Source organism: Apteryx rowi, unplaced genomic scaffold, assembly GCF_003343035.1.
Source record: "Apteryx rowi isolate R43461 unplaced genomic scaffold, aptRow1 scaffold_126, whole genome shotgun sequence".
Taxonomy (NCBI): domain Eukaryota; kingdom Metazoa; phylum Chordata; class Aves; order Apterygiformes; family Apterygidae; genus Apteryx; species Apteryx rowi.
In genome coordinates this window covers 1209802-1230551 of record NW_020447486.1, presented here as the reverse complement: position 1 = coordinate 1230551, position 20750 = coordinate 1209802, and the positions used below count along the sequence as shown (strand labels likewise).

At 39.5% G+C, this 20750-nt stretch overlaps 1 protein-coding gene across 11 annotated transcripts in view; it reads left to right on the top strand.

The window, feature by feature from the left end:
- CAMK2G (calcium/calmodulin dependent protein kinase II gamma) overlaps positions 1-20750 on the top strand; it is a 237098-nt gene that overhangs the window by 30263 nt on the left and 186085 nt on the right. The gene's annotated exons all lie outside the window — the stretch shown is intronic.

Genomic DNA, 20750 nt, shown 5'->3' with positions numbered 1-20750 from the left:
TCATGGTTTTCCTGTAATAATATTTTCTGTCTTCCAAAGGAATATGCAAAGTGGAGTCATTACCTAAGATGTGGACATGGACGTGGATGTCAGCTGACACGCACTGCCTAAGAATGCAGACCCAGCAAAATATATACTCTTTCCTAAGCCCAGTCAAATGTGATTTTTCATGCACGTGCTTTGACATTGTAGCAGAACACCAACACATAGCATTTGTGGGAATATTTTTAGTGTTTAGCTTCAGGTACTGCAGCTAAGGCTAARGACTAAGCTGAGGCAGGTCTCTTCATGTTTGGAAGAACAGCTTCTTCATAGGCCAGTTGAGAGCAGGAATGTACCTGAATTTCCCTCTGGAGGAATGTTTTTCATAACTGGGCAATTCAGAGCTTAAGGAGACCTCCTTTCTATGTCTGACACCTAACTTTGGTGATAGGAATATGGCTTAGGTTTCTTCTTTGCTCCCCACATTCTGTTTGTGTCAAGTCTGTGGTACAGCCATACCCTTATTTGGGCAGTAGTTGCTTATACTCTCTGTTCCTTTTTGTTGTAAATTCAGCTTTTCAGGCTCATGTCAAAACAGACCTCATCTCTACTGAAATTGTGCTGAATTCGTGTTCACTGAATGGCAAATGAGTCAAAGGAAATAGATTAAGCTGGAAGTCCAAAAGTGAAGATAGGTAAGGAACAAATCTTTTTAAAATTCAGTAAAGTCATTTTGCTCTGTCTCTGTAGCAACTGATATATCAACATCACAAACAAATAAATCCTCTAAGAAATATGGCAGATAATATCAAGGTAGAATCCCCATTACAACTCTATTTACTTTAGAGGAGTGGCTTTCAAGTAAATTTATTCTAAGAAATAAATTCCAGGAAAAAAAGAATCTAGATTTGAAAAGCAATCAGCAACATTTACTGCCTTAATTAATTTTAATGCACCAGCATTACATAATAAAAAAGTCAGTCTTCCACACCTGCTGGGATATGCCTTAACTATCATTCTCTCTGGAATCTCATCATCCCTTGCAGGTAGTTTCAGCTCTTTGCTGAAGGTGGTGAACTACATTTCCTCCCTACCTGTAAAATCCCTGTAGCCAGTGAAATTATATAAAATAGGAATTTGACTCTTAGAATATACTCCCAACAATCTCAGACTACCCATGATCACACATTAATCATTTTTAGCTATAAAATCTCAAAGTTTGTGAAATTTTGTGGATAAAAATTTTAAACTGTAATCCCATCTGTCTTTCAGTTTTTACAAGGGCTAAATGACAATGCTAAAAAAGGAAAACAAGAAATGGGACTARTTTATCTGAGTAGTTAAATATAATTCTGAATCAAGCTATGTTTTGTATACTACTTTTACCTCCAGTTTACCATTTGTCATATGTCATTCCTTTCATGAGAAGGGAAGTACAGTAACTTATGTTTTGTTGGTTCACTGCTAGTTAGATCTGCAGTGGTRTTTGTGAGTCCTGGGCATCCCTGAGAGCCCTGTCTCTCTTTCTAGAAAGAGAATAAAATAAGGAATATATGTTCAAATTATATTCAGATATTTTCAGAAAGAAGGCATGACATCTATCAGCAATTTCAAAACAGTGCGTAAATAATGTGGAATGGAGATAGAAGAAGGAAATGAAGCCTCTGTGGAGTAGTGCTTATCTCCAGATGAGGACTAGTAAAGTAGATTGAATGAGGATAGCAGTGGCCAAATCTGTGAAAGTGTCCATAACACGGTATAGTCCACGCATGTCCTGTCTTTGGGAAACCCCTCACATCTGCATTTGCTACCGTCACTCCTATCAGTGGGAAAAAGACTCTCCAAGGAACAGTGGGAGGCTTCTCTGGAAGACAGTGCAGAAGCTGAGAGGCTCGTGGAGATGAGGGTGATGAGTAGGGAGGAAAAATGGCCTGGGTCATTATTTGATTCACTGGGGAGAGCAGGGAGGGGACTAGCTGCCAGAGAGAGGTGGGGTCCACCGGGGCTGGACAGATTCAAAACTCCCTTTTCCTACCACTTGTCACATATTTAAGTTTTACTGAAATACTGTATAACTTTATTCCTAGTAATAAAATATATCTGAAAGGCCACCAGGGGAAGTGATCTTGGCAGAGGTGTTGCTCTGTTTCAATCAGGCTGGTAACAGTTACTGATCAGAAAAAGTCTGCCAGGTTTGCAATACCACTTTAGTGCCATCTACTTCCTTAGTCTGAATACTTGCACCTAGAGAGATGAATGAATGATGGTTGAATGACTGAATTGAAACTACAGTTTAGCAGAGAGATACCCAAACTAGCTGTAAATGAGTTTGCTTTGGTACTGCAGGCAGTCTCAAAGCAAACAGGGCAGCATGATCTCCATCAGCACTAAGTGAGTCTTGAGGAAGCAGAATGGATGAGAGAATTTCCAGTACCTGAGTTCACTGAACGATTTCCTGGCTGATGGCTGGCACAAGATCTGAAGCGAAGTTGCAACTGAAATAAACCCTTGAACTTGTTATGTGCCCTACCCTAAGGCAGAGCACTGGAGAATCTACAACCCGGTAGTTATGGCCAGATCTCCAAGAGACCTCATAGCCGGACCTGCCTGCACAGATGGGAAATGCACAGACCAAGGGAGCATGAGGGGTGGAACAGGACCAGTTCTGCCACCAAGGGACTTCCTTTATCTTCAGGGTCAGGGTCTGTTCATTATTGCATGTCTTAAGAGTTTAGAAGGGCCCTGTTACAAACCATGCTCTCTCTCCAGAAGATCATTATAGGACAAAGGAAGGCCTTCATAGCCCAAAATCTGAATTGTTTAGGAACAACTGAGCAAACTGAAAAGCCTACTGAAAGCCTCTGAGTGGAACTTATGAGCCCGGTAATTACTGGTTAATGAGAAGCCATATGGTTTAAAAGAGAAACAGTAGCACATTTAGGTTACAGACCCATGAACACATTTTATATTTTACCAGCCACRTTCCACTTTCCACTGTCTAGTTCATTTTCCTTGTACATGTTTGTGGTTTCATCACTTTAGTCTCATATCTGAATTTGGAAGAGGTGTGGGCAGGATGGAGAAAACCTATGTTCCCTAAGAAAACATAGGTGCTACGGAAGTGGCATAGGTGATCTTGTTGAAGACACTTTAGCATCTTAATAGGAGTCTAGCGGCTCAACAAGAAAATGCAATTCATAAAATTTAAAGTTGTTCTCTCATTTATGTAGTCAGAACTGTTAATRATAGGGCTTTACATATTTCTCTTGTCTATGCCAGGACTATAGCACAGACTAAACAGAATGCATATGCCTGTCATGAGCTGCTCATATGATCCAAGCCTGTGAACCTCTTGCATTCCTGTAGTGTTTTAATGAACTTTTCAACAGAGGCCAGATACAATGGATCCAACCCCAAAGAGCTGGTAGGATCAGACTCACAGCTGGGCAGTTTTTGGTTTATTGTGGTTTAGTTTTCAGTTGCTGATAAAAATCTTGCTGATTCTTTTAATTTATAGTTGAAATAACTTGAATGTTTCTAACTGGTCTACCAGCCTGACTTAGCAAATTTAGAAAAGATAACATTCCAGCTAGATGAGGACACTGACCCTTTTAAAGAAATACAGGCTTTTTATCTCCTGGTGGTGGGTTGAAAGAGATTGTGAGGTTCACATTGTTTCAGGGGGATTGCAGGACTGGAAGTGTTATTAGTTCCAGTGTTCTTTCTCACAGTCGGTGATAAAATATGAAAACTAGGGAGAAATACCATCAATCATACATTGGTTCATGTCGTTCATCAGTAAAGCCCAAAAGGATAGGATTCACGGGAAGTTAAAATAACCACGTAAATAATAGTAAAAGGAACTGCCATAGAAGTGCAGTTCTATCCTGAAAAATTTCCCTCACTGTGGTACCCTTATATTCCACACTGATTTTCTCAGGCAGGGACACTCACTAGCTTAGTAGAAATCTCCACACACTTAAAATTACAACCGTGCTTAGATATCTGCCCTAATTCTGAAATCTCAGCTCCGTGACCAGACACTTCTGTAAGACCCCACTGAAGGTGATGGGGCTCTGTGCAGGGGCAGCAGTCCCTTCTTTTCAAGGCAATTTCAGGCTCAGATACACCTCAGGCTTTGTATCAGCTTAAGTCTGGTGGTTGTGTGGGGCACCTTCCTGTTTGTATCATGTGTAATTAATGCCAGAATTGGTCCTGTGTCTAGTAAAATGTGTGTTTTGCCCACACAGCTTGCCACAAAATAGAAGAATCATGCAGGAATCCTCTCTATTCATGGTGCATCAGGGATGGAGAGGTCTAAATTTGCATATGACCAGACATGTTAACCTGAACCTCTGTCATCTCATACAAAAGAGCCAGGTTAAGCCTCACATCCAATATTTAGTTAGTGATTAAGGATGTGAAAGCCAAGAAAGCACCTAGATCCTTTTTACATGATGTGTCATCTCTGTAATGCTAATAGTTTGGGGGTTTTTTTGAAAGGAAAATAGCTTGTCACTGAATTATATAGCTCCAGCTATGGGTATAGGAATATAAAAAATTTGTCAAGTAGCTATTTTTACAACTGCCTTGCATATTGGAATAGTGCTTCAAAATCAAACATTATTAGAGCACAATAAATTTTGGATTATGGCAGAAAGGATTTCAAGGCAGTCATAAAATATGACACAAGTTTAAAGGAATTGCTCCAGTATAAAGTTGTTTTAGAATATTCTGGCTCCAGGTTCACAAACTCGGGTACTTTTTCAGTAAAACATTTTCTATTCTCTCTTTGTTATTGGCCAAGTTTATTTTTTAAATCAGTTTACATCTAGCTCTTGAGATAATGACAGGTATGATGAAAAAACAATAGATTTGAAATGTAAAACAATGGATTTTAAATGTTTAATGATCACCAGTCATAATGTAAAAAATATACAACTTGCCTTTAATCTCACTCTCTCAAACTACAGCTTGTATGAGTCCCAGGAATTTCCAAAGTAGCTGATTTTAAATTGAATGTGATTCATAAAAATTCTTGTACTTTAATGACTCTTGATTACTTGTCAGTTGTTTGTGGTTGGAATCTGAAGCAAATGGTGATCTCATTTCCTTTAGGTATAATTCAGCTACTCAGGTTTCTTTGTTTATTTTAAAATTTTGTTCCTGTTCTTTTCCTTGCTGCCTACTGTTTTTCTTTATTATCTATGCGGCTAGAAGTAGCAGAGTGTATCAGTTGTGGGTCACTGAACTCTCTAGGGATGCTTGTTGATACTACTTGTTGTTGCTCTGTGAGTAGRAGGAGTCGCCGGCCTTTTATCTCTGAACTAAGCCAGTGTAATCAAAAACTTTAAAACTTGCTTCAGTCACAACAAGAAACCAACTGCTGTTTGCTCAGCGATTTTATTGCACTAAGAGAATGTGGTTGAAACATTAAAGAAATATAATCACTCACAAGCACAGTTTTGTTGGATACTCCAGCTGTGCTTTTCAAAGGGACTGAATATGCTAGAAGTTGACTTCTAAGTACAAGTAGAGCGCCTTGAGCACCTGTGAAATCCCCTGTCATTAGACACATTTCATTCATGCAGAAAGTAGAAAGCAGGTAGTTGATGAAYAGTTTTTGTTGTATACAATGTACTGTTTCAGTGAGCTGAGATACTGGTATTTTTTAGAATGGGAGTGATAATATCTGAGGATTTCTCCATCAGGTTTAAGTGGGTCTGCTTTTAAACTGTTTTGTGTAGACTGAATTTCATTTAGCATTTGTGAAAATCCATAGATTATGAAAATCGCCAATTTCTTTGAGGTTTGTTGAAATTGCTCAGACTTCTGAAAATGTGCAGAGTTGAGATAGCTAATGTCTAAAGCAAAGATTAGCCTGAGCTGCAGATGTTGGCTCCACATCCTAAACAGCTTATAACTGTGCTTGCGTTTAGGTCCAGTCCTATCTTTAGTTTCCAATTAGCTGGGTAGCACTGGGGAAAGAAGAAATACCTCTCTTTTGAGTCTGAAGTTAGAAGGCAGAAAGCAAATACGGAGTTTTTTAATGATGAAGCTGTGCTCCTGGTGGTGATTTTAAGTTCTGAAGTGGAATATATTTCAAGGGAATACTATATTTGYGTGCCATATACTGGTCTGAAATAACACATTGAAACTTACCACTGGAAATTTACAGAAACGCCTGGCTGGGGCTGTTGTTTAGGCGATGCATCAGACAATCAGATCTACATCTCACAGGAAAACCCACAAAATGAGAGAGAGCCAGCTGGCAGATCTCTGGGAAAGAAAGATTTGTTAAGAACTGGAAAAAAAAACGAATTTTGAGGGGCGAGTTCTGTGAGCTATATCCCAGGGGCGGTATATCCAGAGAAGCAGCCTACCCATAGCTTGGAGTACTACAGCCCAGGTGAGAAAATTGACAGTGTCCCTGTCAGTGAGAGAGCCCTGCCTGGGGAACTCATTCGGGATTCTCCTCCTTCCTCCTCTGTCTACAGCATTCCTRCTAGTGAAGGACAAGAAGTGCCTAAACTAAAATAGACAGTTCCTGTCTACAGGGAAGGAAGCTGTGATTTTACAGGCTGCCCTGTCAAGGAACACTAACACCCTAACAGGTGTTGTAGTGGAGGGACAATTCATCTTCCAGCTCTCACTAGGGAGTGATACTGCCTGCTCTTACCAATTTTGGCCTGCAGGGAGAAAAAAAACATTGTTTAGGTCTCACACCTCTCGGGTGAAATCCAGGGGTGTAAGACMTGCAGCAGGGAGCCCCGTCTGTCTGGAGAATAGCAGCTGCACTGGGTTTTTCTGTTCCYGCTCCCTTGAGAAGCAAATTGCTTGCAGTCATGGTGGAGAACTGTACTACAACCCTTAAATGGATGGGGATTGTTTTGACTGTAAATATCCGGATGCCAAAATGATGGGCTGCAGTATAAACTTCTAAAGCATTTTACATCTAAATGACCACAAGCTAAAGAAAAATAGCTCTGTCATCATAACGCTAATGAGCATTAGTCATAGACTGCTCTATGAAATACCAAAAAGCTCCGAAGAAAAAAGATAGTCCTAGGAGTTTACAGCTGAAGGAAAAAGATACCAAATGGAGAAAGATGGGAATGCAGAGAGCCCATGGGGCAGTACTGCCCAGTGTGACAGGCAGAATCTCAACACACTTGCAAGTGAACTGCTGTTGAACAATTCAGAGGAAGAAGACTTTTAAGGAGAAAATTAAGTTGCTTTCTAGGTGCTGTTGAGCAAGAGCGTACTTCCTCTGAGGAAAAAAGGGAAACAAAATTAACTTGGGTCCTCTAATAATAGTGTATATCTTGGGTACTCTAATAATAGTGCATATCTCTTCCCCCCTCCCACTCCTTTGGATGTTTTGGCTGCAGTCCTCCATTTTTTATAGTAAGCTTCCTGTAATGTATTTCTAGTATAGACACTGTGCTCCTTTCTGTAATCTCTGTTTGCTGATTATTGTTTAAAGTTTATAGAGTTTAAGTAAATACATCTCTAAAGAAAGTTCTCCTTGCTCTCCTTCAGGAAATTTAGCACCTACCCTGCCTATGGCAGTTGCAACTTTTATTGTTGGACAGAGAGGTGGGGAAACTCAGCATGAAACTTCAGCTATGCAGCAGCAATGCATAGCTCCCCAAAAGGGGGGTGGGAGGGATTAGAGAGCCTTCCTGTATATCATAGACACAACAGAAAAATCCTTTCAAAACCACACCTTGTTTGCAAAGTAGGCCTTTCCTTTGTCTTTGTGCAAAATCTTGTAGAGGGAATTCTGACATACAGAGTCCTATCTTTTGTACCACTGGGGCATTCCTACCAGAAGGCAGAAATGCTTGCCTTCCGTCTCCCTGCTCTTTCCATGGCTTTTTCTTGGCCATACTGGCCACTTATGCCATTCTGTGATTTTGGTTAGAAGTGTTAAAAATGACAGTATTTTATTTATTCTGAAATGTATGTGTTTTTTGAGCAAAATGTCTCAAATTGCCATAAAACAAAAGGTCCCACATTGGGAGTTTCTTAAACAGCTTTGGAGTGGATCTTTCCTTTATTCACCCAGAGGTGTCAGGAGTTTGTTCCCTTGGCGCTACAGACCAAGTGGTGAGTGAGGCAGGCTTTTACAGGGGAGCTGGACAGGGCATGGTGTAGAACAGAGTCCATGCTAATAAATCTGTAAGGCTCAGCAGCCTGGGCTGCATGCTGGTACTGTCGTAGTCATGATCGGAAAGGTGGGGGGGGGGGTAGGAGGCAATGTTAGGTATAGTTTGCCTTTCAGAAACAGCTTGGGTTTAGCAAGGGGAGAGGTAGGAAAGGAGGGGTGGTAAGTAAGTAGTTGTCAGAAATAGAAAGAGAACACAATAGCAAGTGAAGCTTGCCCTGGAAAAGGTTAAAAAACACTTCTCCAAGGACTTAATCTTTGAAAATTAGTAAGTGGGCAATGGAGGTTGGCCACACAGGTGGTTGCCACACAGAATCAGGAGTCAATATCTAGTCGATGAATATGAGAGGCAGGCCTGGGCCTAGAGAGCGTAGGTCATGAGTTGCGCTGAGAGTGAAAACAAATCAYGTATGTGGTTGACTCAGTGAAGAAGAGCAAGAGGATGATAAAGAAGAGGATGACTTGATCAAAGAGAATTCTATAGGAGATGCCTTTGCAGAAGCTTTTCTAAGTGCAGGTGAAAGCAGYAGAACTGCATTTGTCAAAGGCTTCTGGCAGGCTTCACTGACAGGCAGGAAAGTAGCATTGTTTTTAGTGATAGAGAGTGAAGGTAGAGGACAGTGTTGTGGGACCCAAAAGAACCAGGAAAAGACGCAGTTCTGAATGCATTTGATCTTATGAATGGTCTTATAGAAGGTGATATCAGAGAGATATGCAAATTTAGTCTATGACGGAGTGGAGGACCTTTATGGAAGAGGTCWTCTGATCACCCACACAGAAATGGCAATTCAGTTTGTGAGATATCCAAGTGAGATATAAAATGAAGAAAAAAATGAAACCAAGAAAAGAGCCATTTCAAGGCAAGATGATATGTTTAGAGAAGCACTGAAGGAGACAGCTGTAGAGTACGGTCAGTGATGTATAAAGGAAGCTCCTGAGCTCAGGATGATGAGGACAAATCTCTGATTCTGATCTGTTCTGATGAGGATAGTTTCCACTGCATGCAAAGGACAGAGGAAGATTGGAGAAAATCTAAACTGGCATTGGAGTAAAAACTCCACTGTTAAGTTTGTATGTGGTGAGCTCAGAGGTCATCAATATRTGAAGTAGTGTAGAGAGTGGGATATTGTTAAAGTAGGACAGACTATAGGAAAGAATTGTATTTTCCCTTTCCACACCTGGTGGTGATCATTCCTGTTGTAGTCCATTAGGAAAACCTGTGCCAGCCTATGTGAATTCCCCTGAGATAAATGGAAATTTCTAATATAGCCCATGTAACATAGTTCATTAAATGGAACTACTTGCATGAATAAGCATTACTCAGTGGGAGTAAGGAACATCAGGACAAATCATAAGTTACTGTATTAYGCTTACTAAAATGCACTGAATATTATTTACTAGAAAACTAGGTTAGGAAGATCTATGTCTTCTTTTCATTTCAATGGAATATGTCTGTGTACCAAAATACCAGCTAAATCAGAGACCCGAACCTCTTCCCAAATGCACTGTTATAAGCTCAGTTACTCCATAATGTGCTTATACTGGTGTAACAAGGATCAGCATCTGACTTATAATAACTGATCACTTAGAACTCTTGTTTTCTTGTATCCACAAAAATATATAAAAAGACTACTGTAGAGCATATGTTCCTATGGAATGACTTTTCCTGGAAAGTTACCTAGTTACTCATTGTCTCTTGGGCCTCATATATCTTCCATTTCTCTCTCTGTAGGGCCTCATTTTCATCAGGAAAGGGGAGAGAATGCCTCCTGCCSTAGGCCACCCACCTCTCAGTAAAARCTATAAATTGATGTCTCCTCAGGCTGAAAAGAGCCTAGGACCCCAATTTTTCCTTTCAGGTTAACTGCAAAAAGTAGGTGCTGCTGTACTGCCTCTTTTGTCAACCTCAACCTCCTGCTCTTAGAATAGAACTTGATATGAATCTCAAGGGGGAAGAGGGATTTATAGTGCAGGTGCACAATGTCAGTTTTAAAACTGCTCTACAAAAGCATGACTTCGTATTGCATAGGCCTTTTCAAATGTTTTTCAGAGGTGCTCCCATGGTACATAAGGAGCTTAAATACCTACATAGGCATTTTGAACCAGGCCAAGCACCTCATTTTTGATGTTTCCATGATTAAATTTGATACATGTGGAAATTAAGCTGGCAAGAATGATGATTTTCAAGATAAATTCCAACAAACAGAATGTGGGCTACTAGGTTATTTGCTTGCTTCAGATATCTATAGGTGATTAATGGTATTTCTCTGCCTTTTCGTCTTCCCACTGTGTGATTCATATTAAAAATATTTCATATTAAAATTCATATTGAAAGACAAGATTCATATCTTGTCTTCGACAGTCTGATAATATATAGTAGGTGATCCCACAGTGCCGTTCAGTGCCAGACAGGTGTTTGCTTTGATCATAAAAGCATGTCTCTACATTAACATGAGATAATTCCTGAAAGTGAGATTCATTAAGCTGGCATAGTGCAGCATATCACAGCTCTCAGTTCTGGAGCAAAATCRTTTAGTACACTTGGATCTCAGTGTTCTTCTGTATTGCCTTCTACAAACATGTTTGACTTTTTCCCTTATCTGTGATAAATTCTGAGAAAATTGATTCCTCAAAAAAATKAATGAGAAAATATAGGAAAAGAGGAAAGACAAAAATCATTCTGTGGAACATAAGGAAACCACAGTCTGAGCATGTGATATTCGATTCTGTGTGAGTACTGAAGTATTATAACTTGGAACAGTTTGTTTAGTAATTCAAACTATGTCCACAGGCAAACTTGGCCTCAAGTGTCTTCAGAAAACTGTAAGGGTTCCATAAAGCTCTGAYGAATACATGCCTGTGGAGCACAGACACTTTGAAAGGCAAAAGAAGTATTATAAGCTATATTTTGGTTGTTAATAAATGACATGGAAAATTTCCAGCAATTTAATRGAAGTGAAAATAAGAATAGATACCTGAATACCTGGTGCAACTGTTATGTTATGAGAGGATTTCTCCTGTTGTTAGCTGGAACAATGCTATTAGAGCCAGAGGAGTCCCAGAAGCTAYGACTCATCAGAGCTCTGAAATGCCTTTGATGTGACAGGTGGTTCTCCAAACCCTGACATGAGATTTGCCTTCTGAAGCAATGGCAAATTTCTTTTGAAGAAGTCTTTCTAGGAAGAGCAAGAGCAGGAAAGCCGAGCAGCTGGAAGTTAGCATTGTGTTTTCTTTTTATTTCTTGACAAAATAAAAGTGTCTGATGCTTGTAGACCCTGCTTATATATCAGGAGCAYGTCCTTATCTAGTAATCTGTTCCAAAGCCTCTGAATGGATGATCAACTAAGAATATGAAGGCATAGGGAATTCCTTATTTTCACTGATGTGAATTGATTATAACAGTAACAGTGCCTCTTCTCATGCACTGACTGAAGGCAGTATGCTTTGGATACTGAAAAGCATCAGTGAAATCATGACTGATTGTTGTATAGTATTACTGCTGTCTCGCCTGTGCTGGATCCTATCTTCTACAGCAGAGCAATCTTCTGTGGCATCATGGTGAGTTCTTAAAGTTGCTGTATAGCAACATTGTGGCTGTGGRAAGTTCCACAATGACCCACTTAGAAGTGAAGTTTGGGTTTTTATAGGAATATCATGAATGCTATGGATCGACTCAGGCTACCTGTATAAACTAAAAATGATACCYGTTGCAAAAGAGTCAATTCAGTTCTTAGTGCCTGGCCCACAGATAGCCCATCTGTTGTCTCATCTGAGCATTTCTGATTTGAATTTTTAAATTTGTTAGTGGTTCTYATCTGCATGGTTCAGGCACAGGATGAGGTATCAGTGCTGTTACTCTACCAGCAAAATGATCTCCCAATTCCTTGTGCACTAAGMGTAGGAAGAAAATTTCAATGTGTTAACAGCTCAAAGCTAGGCTTTTACTGTTTAGTCTCCTYATAGCTCAAGCCTCTTTTTGGACAGTCTTCTTCAGAAACCTTGTTAATTGAGTCTCCAGACTAATTAAATCTTTGGTTGCTCTCAGCATGACAAGTGACTTACAAGTACCAGTTAAAACAGATATTTGGTGTGAAATATTGGCTKCTTTAGCAGATCTGCAAGTAGTTAAATGTATTTTAAAGAAGCTCTCAAATGAGAATAGTTACAGCTGGGTTAACACAGAGAAATCCGAACAGAAGCATCCACTACTTCTGGCTACAGTTTTATTTCCTGCATGTTCCTAGTACTTGACAAGCATTTTATGAGARCAACTTGCCAAATCTTTGCTAATGGAAATCATAACAGGAGAGTCACAAAACTTTGGGAGAGTGCATAGGCATGGCTGGGTTGCAGAAACAGCTGGAAAAGTTAGTGCTGGTGTGCCGGCATGACCTCATGATAAACTCACTGATCCTCACTAGAAATTAACTGTTTAACTGCTTGCAACCAACAGTCTATCACTGAGAGGAAAAGACTGCTACCTCTTTTGCATATCAAAAGACAAGTACATTTACCTGCATTATTGACCAGAGACTTAGCAATAAATTTATGAGCTGGGACTGTCACGTGTATCTGTGCACRTGGAATTACATGTGTAATTTCTGAGTATAGTAGCAGGTAAAATTACCCYGTTAGTACTTTATTTGTTGTAAAAATGTGTAATATTACAGTGATCTAAGAGTTGTTTTGTTTTTGTGTGCTTCTTAAGTGTCATACAGCCCAAGGTATAGAAAGAAATCCAGCTTTTTCAGRTAATTTTAGCTATCTTTACTTCCTAATACGGAAAAATCATCCTATTCAATAGGATGTCAACTCAGTTATAAAGGGCTGCTTTGCACTGGGAAGAGAAGCATAAAGATGGGCATGCTTTCTGTTTTTCATTTGAAAAAACTTAGTTTATCTTTCTGAGAAAAATGAATATTACTTAACACATACAAAACACCACTACTACTATTTGAATAACCTCATTCAAAGTTTGTGCGATAGAATACATTCAAACACTTTTCATGTATCTACGTAAACTCCATGTGTTCTGCTGCTTTATTATCTTAAGTTGTGAGGTTAGTTCTCAGCTAACCACCCCAAGCACTCCTTCAAAATACTATGGGCAGAAACAGTCCTGCAGGAAGTGGTATTTGTGATTCAGTAAACGGCACCTTGCCCACTGAGTCAGTGCTGAACCAGTGTCCCAATGTGTTTCTAGAGTGAGAAATGTAAAACTAAAGTCCTGAACATTTGTGGCCATTGGGAAATTCGTTGAACTATTGACGAGAACAGGGATATTAACCACAACATCCCAGATTCCAGACAGGAATGACAGCTTTCCCCCGGTTTCTTCATTGGAAGAATTATTCTTCTCCTTTCCTTCTAAGCTGGTACCATTTTCCTGCACTTAGCTGGTCACCATCCTTTAGTCATGTTGAAAGGGTGAGTGCCACAACTCAGACACGCAGTCTGCTTTTCTCTGAGCACTGCTGGAAGTGCCAGAGTTTGCATCTGCAGTTCTTGTAATCCCTTGATTTATCCCGCTTGAAGACTGTCTTTCAGAGAGACACCATCACTGTAACCTGTCTGAGCTTTTTCAGCTGGTTCAGCTTTGCAATTGAAAGGATGCACTAAGCCATTGCAGTAGGTTTCCCCTCAGGACTCATGATCCAGTAGATGCATACAGTGACTCAGAACAGCCTCTTCTAAACAAAGTCTTAATTCAGGGATAGGAATTGATCAAACCTCAGCAAAGTTTAAATTGAAGATGCTCCACGCATGTGATCTTTCCTAATGGTTTTAGGTGGCCCTGATTTGTCCAATGCAGAATTATTCTCTACACAATATATTTTACGTTTTTTGTTAATTGTCAATTAGAAAAAAATTCCCAACTTTACAATTTAAGAAAAATCAGTCCTCAAGCCAGATATCTAATATCTTTCATCCAAATACCAATTTATGTGAATAAGCATGTGAATATTTGTGGCAGCAAATTTTGGCACCCAGATTTACCAAGCAATACCAGAAGCTACTGTGAAAGATCACAGCTTCAAATCCAAAATTGTCTAACAAGCAGTGCAGGTGCTGTGATCCTGCATGTAGTTAAGGACATCATAGTGTTTAGAATTGTGAATCTTTTCATGTTTAAGTATTCATAGAAATATTTGTATTATTTTCCTGTTTTTCATTTTTTATAATTATGAAATAATATTGTACCTACATTTGATACAGCTTTAGAGAACTTTTAGTAGGACTCTTGGTAAAGCTTGTTTTATGCCTACTGTTATCATTCTTAAAATGATGACTGRCTACATAAAAATGGTTTGAATTTTGTAGCAGGAAGATGTGTTTTGGGGCCATTTGGTTAACCACTGTAGTCTGTGTATAATGCTTAACTGATTTCTGGAGTTATGGAACATATTAAACTTTAGGTATCTCGTTTAGCAGGTGGATGTAGGTGGAGTTTGTAAACATGTGAGTATTGCCATTAATATTAAGAATATGTTTAAAGATTAGATGCTTCATCATAGCAAAAAGATGCAGTTCATCAAGGGAAATGCAGTAACTTCTACAGYAGAGACAAGGACATAAGCAGGCAAAATTCAGTTCCCTGAGGCACAATAGCACCAACTCTGAAAAGCTGCTGGAACTGGGCTTGCAGGTCCTTTGTTCTTAAAGCAGTAAATAATTCCATYGGAGTGAGGAATAGGATATTACTCAATATGAGGAACAGTGGTAACATTTCACCCTGAAATGTGATCCTCATGATCAAAAAGTTCTCTTGGTGCCGTATACGGAAGGTACAGGTTATGCACAGCGCACCAGTTGTTCCTGGACTCTCCTCTTCCCCTTCCTTTATCTTACCTCCACCCTCCAATAGAAAATTTTCCACTTGATCATGAAGGAAGTGAGGGAGCCTGGATGTTACCCCAGGAGAGAAAGCTAGAGGAAGGGCTGGGTCACTTAGTCAAGCAGAAGGGAGGAGAAGGAAATGGTCAGTGAAAAATAAGATTCTCAATACAGGGCTTTGGACTAGAAATCTTTTGAAAGACTTCTAAAGAAATGAGGAAAGGGGATAATCTAGACAAAGCAATTTARTCAGATGCAATTAGTAGTAGGAGCTTTCAGTTTGTGGCCCTGTGTGAAATCTGTTACAGCAATATAATATTGAGTGCCAGTTCTCTTTGTGTATTGAATCAGCAATGCCATCCACTATGAAATTCCTCGTACCCCTCCTCCCTGCAGTCCACAACCTGCCTGTCCTGAAGCTTTCTACTTGATCATAATTCCATTTTGATCAAAATCTTTATTGATRCCTTCATCTGTCATATCCTGACTGCTTTATGGCTTCTCCCTCTCCCTCAGGTATGATGATTTATGCTGTCTATATTCTGATACCTGTAAAACCATATAACGAAATAAATGGATTGAGTAATATCCTATTACCATTGGTATACATTACATGTGTATATTTGCATCTATTTATTAAAAAATCAAATAATTAATTGYTGGTCTTTGTCCTGTGCAAACAAAACAATATATTTCATGTTAGCTTATTCTACGTTAAGCAGTTTTTCATTCAATTTTTCAATTTTTGCTTGTTATGTACGTTGCTTTTAGGGTGTTTCCTCACCTAGCACATTTTCTTCCTGTAGAAGCAACTATAGAAGCCAAGCAACTCACCTGGGAACATTTTAGGGTTGCTTTGGTATATTGTTCTCTCTTTGTATTGCTGGAAAGAGTCACACAATGCAGAAAATAGAAAACTTTAAAAAGCTATTCACTCAGAAATGCTGGTGTTTCATACCTATATTGCAATAATGTGGGAGGTCGCACAAAGTGCAGGTGATGAGTTGGGCTGCGTGGCAGGASCTGTGGGGCTGCAGACAGTGGAGTCCCTCAGTAAGCACTCTGGCTTCCTGACAAATTCTTTTCTTAGAGACTGGCAAAAGWGAACTGAAAAAAATAGTAACATTATTACTCTGAGATTTTATGACTTGACTATATCTTTCCTAGCCTTTGGAGAACTGAGGAGCAGATACCATGTTGAAGCAGTTACTCATTTTGAGTTGTGGGGAAAGGTTAGTAATTGAAGGCTTAGTGGAAAGGTCTTACATTGTCAAATGAGTAGGCAGCTCCAATCCCTTCTRTCTTTAGGTTCAGAAAGATTTTTTACAGAGCGTCAGTGAAAAATCATTGAGCAAACAAAAGGCATTGTCCTTTCCTGTACTAAACCTGGCTCATGAATAAGACTTGTTACCACTTCCTGCCCTCTGCCATTTCTGAGCTTCCTGGGATCACAAACAGGCAAAACCGTTGTGTATCTCTGATTAAGAGTTCAAAGGGCAGGCTTTTTTCACCCTCACCTTGGAACTACAGGTTGAAGACAAAATGGTTCCGACTTTTTTTTTTGTCTTTTTTGTTAAAAAAAAGTTTTTGTCTTGTTTTCTTTTTTTGTCTGGTTTTGTCTTTTTTGTCTAAAAAACTCAAAGTTTTTTACTGCTTGAGAATTCAAGCATGGGGTAGTGCTTATTGCTTGTGATCATTCATTGAGTTTTGCAAGGAGAAGAGAAGCTGGGACCACTTGYTGATGTTTGCTTACATTGCTTTTATACAGCTGATTTGCTTACAATGGACCCTTTTGCTTTATGTGGCCTGATTGTGCAAGCAAGAAGGAGATGCTGTCTCACCTGACTGTAAGACTTTTAGCTGCTGTACTCACARCTCTCTGGGATGAACATTAAAAGAGATTGAAGGTCAAATACTGAGGAGCAGCGTGTCATTTACCCAAAGGCCTTTTTAGATATACAGGGCTCACTTCTCCTTTTCCTTCAGATACATAAACAAGAACATAACATTTAGTGGCAGCAGGAAGTTTCTGTTTCTTTCACCTCTAGGGGAAGTACTTTTGTTCATTCTTTTTTCCTTGCAGCAAACAAAGCTCTGCTAGCRGATTCCTGCCCTTTTGTATGTCCTGGTGAAAAATGATTGCCAGCTCTTTCTCTGAAAGCAGCTAATTGAGGTTGTTTGGAAGTGCAGGCTATCATCATTACATTTTCAGTTTCCTTTGTAACCATGAGATTTCTTTCTGAAGTGCATGACATTAGGGATAACCACCAGATGTAGAACTCTACCATCTGCGATAGTTGTCATCTAGCTAATATATGCTCCTGTATGAGCATCTTACTTGTCTCTGCCTCACRCATCTATTTACATTAACTTCATATCTGTAAATGCAGGACAAAAGTAAATTTTGCCAGGTCACAAAGTAATCAGAGTGGAGAGTAAAAGAGACCTGCCTCTTATTTCAGTGCTTGAGTTTTAAGCCAGAGGGTTCCCAAACTGCTGTCTGAAGAGGGCTGGTTTATTATTTAGTGTAGGTCCTCCTTCTGTTACTTCCAGCTCCCTCAGCAAAACTCAAAACTTTCAACAGCTAGCAATGTGAAAACGTACAGAGCAGTCAAAAAAAAGGGGGAAGAAAAGCTCAGACATCTCCCCTMCTTCTCCTCAGACTTCAGGAGAGAAGAAAAGTCATTTTCAGGGAACAGAGCCTTACTGGGTGTATATTGCTGTCAGTAATCAACGGGAGAGCTGCAGACAGCAAACAGAGGGAATATTAATTTTCTTGAAGCCTCTGGAAACAGCAAGATCTGTAGCATTACAGATATTTATTCTTACCACATACTGCACTTTCCTACTACTTTTTCAAGTTTCTGTGGGTTGTTAGGGGGTTCATGAATGTCAATGAGAAGAAGATATGTGATGTCAACTATGCAAGAAAGTAACACAGGGCAGCCTCACTACTGAGGTGTGATTCACTCTGTCAGGATGTTCATGAGAGCTCGTGATCCTTTGTTTGTCTGTCATTCATGGATAAAAGCTCAAATAATTTGGAATGGATGATATTAAAAGTTAAGTCAAGTTCATTGTCTCTACTGGAAATTTCGTATATATTTATTTCCTTTTCATTGTCCTTGCTTCACAATAAGTTGTTAGAAATGAAGGTGCAATTTTGACTCTTTTTCTCCAGCTTGGCAGACTTGAGCTCTGTTTCTTTCCATCGGTTCCCATTTTTATGTGTTTATGAATATCCAGATTCAGAACATGAGAGCAAAGAGTTGATATTTTTGACCTTACAGGAACTAGAAAGTGCCAGAAGTCCTGCAACCTGTTCATGTTTGGAAGTAGGGAGGCAGGAATGAGTTTCACATGCTGAAATTGCAGTTTACTCCCATTCTTTCTACTAGGAAATGGAATCATTTTCTCTGCACAGTAAACACRTGATTGTTTTCAAGAAAAAAATAATAATTTCAAGAAAATAATTTCAGAAAGGTCTTCTAAGAAAAACAATCATTTCTGTGCAGCTGCTTGCCTCAAAAAGTAGCAGAATATTCCTCAAAATATTATTCCGCAAAGCATCTGCCATACCTAGGGAAAATATAATCAGAAACAGTTCCATGAAAGAAGGCTAGGACTCCTCTCTCCACAACACTGGACYGGTAGGATAGGAACTAAACCTATTGCCAGTGGGGTCTGTTAGGAAGGAAGTGTCTTTTCTTTGAGGTCCAGAGAAATCAGTAAAACAGCTGTCTCGTGAAAGTAAGGTGTGGCTGGATATTGCCATGAAGCAAAAATGAATGAAAAAAGCTTATCTTTCCCATATTAATTCTGTAAGATATCTGACATGCAAGGGTCATGGGTTGAAATGACATCAAGTCCTGACAGGGAAGGAATACTGGCTTACTTCAGATACATGCAGAGAGAGGGTTTTCTGTAATATGTTTGAAAGAAGTCTATGATAATAGGATTTTTTTTTCAAACTCTAAAGCAAGGGACTTAATTAGCTGGTTTTGCATTAAAAAGCAAGGTACAGAACACAAAAATATTGTGTGAGTTTATGTCCTGTTATGGAAGTTGTGCTTTAATATTTCCAAATGAACCAAAACTTGTGAAGAGATTCATTTCAGGGAATTATAGCAGTATGAATCTCTCAATAAAATACCCTGCGTGTTTTCACTATTAGTCTGTAACATCTCAGAACTGACCAATGCATCCTGCTGCCTGACATTTCACAGGCATTTGGTCACATCACATTTGAACTCATTCTGTAAACAAGGGGGGATTGTTTTGCTTTGTTTACTTTTTAAAGATTTTTTGAAGCTAAGAACACTCCACTGAGTTGGAATACATTCCCTGTGAAGTTCAAAGTCRTTGGTGGCATATTCTGTAGCATAGAACTGAGACCTACAAGAAGTATCRCCATAAACATGGTTGAAGTTAGTTAAGATGTCTTCTCAGTTAAAAAGGAAAGAATCAGGTTTGGGTTGGCTTTTTGTATTTTTGGAAATAAAATAGTAGAAAACAAAACATTTCTTAAAATGCTTTCATTAGTAGCTCAATAACCAAAGTAACGGTTCAAACATAGGAAGATTGGGGTAGATGAGCTCTTCATTTTTGTGAAAAATAATAAAACAAGCAGGCTTTGGAGGAAAGATGTGTGGCTATCATGCACCATTTCCCATTCTCCAGTTCTCGCTAGATTTGGCCAATGTTGAGACATGGTTACTGAGGACAGGACATGAAGAGAGCTGACTAGCAGTAAAGATTTATTTTACACCATGTTCCTCATTTGTATGTCTTAATGTGAACTCCATGTAAACTAGAGCTGAAAATTTCTGTTTGTAGTAATCGAGATGGGTAGCACAGTTGGTGTAGATATGTAGCTTTATGCTAGGTAACTTGCTACATCCAGTAAAGCTGCAGTGGCATGTAGTTTCACTGGTAGGTCTGGAGTCCCTTTTGGACTTGTGGAGCTGAATGTGCCATAGCTGTACTCCTGGCAGTACTGAACCTTAAAACTTCTTGGGATATGTCTACACAAGTTGCAGTTCCATCACTGGATTGCCCTGTAGACAGATCCAAAAGTGTGAACCCCACCTAAACCTCTACTCCACAGATGTCCAAGTTGCAACTATTTCCATGCTTTTCTGTAAGCTRCACCACTGGCTCAAATCTGTAGAACATGTCTTGTTGCATCTCCAGTTCTGCAGCCAAAGTTTATGCCTTGGCCTCTTATGCCAAGTCTTGCAAACAGATCMTCTGAACAGTGCTATACTGCTGTCTGTTGAAGTGCCTATACTGGGTTAATCCTCCCCACCCAGTGAAGGACCGATCCAACTTCCAGGCATAAAGGTAGTGGGGTGAGAGAATTCTCACCTAAAGCATATATGTTATATGCTCTTGCCTTGTCCTAAACAATTCATGTATCAGAGTAGTGAAATGAGTCAAGCTGTACCTGCTTCTGCCATTCTGTTTGCTGAGGTGCATATAAGATACTGTCTTGGGGAGGTAAGTCATACCTTTGCTTGGTGACTTTATGCTGCAGGAAGCTGTTCACTGAATCAGTCACCTAGAAGAGGCAAAGCAGGGTATGAGCAAAGTAACTGACYGATGGCTGGAACTTGGGGCTGTGGAGGACTTGAATTAGTCATATTTACTATAGGATGTGTTCCTAAGATAGCTGTCTGTGGGTGCTGTTCTCTATGATCTTTACGTGAAAAATGCTAATGACTTGTTCATTTTCTCCTACCTCCTACCCTATGGACAGTTGTCC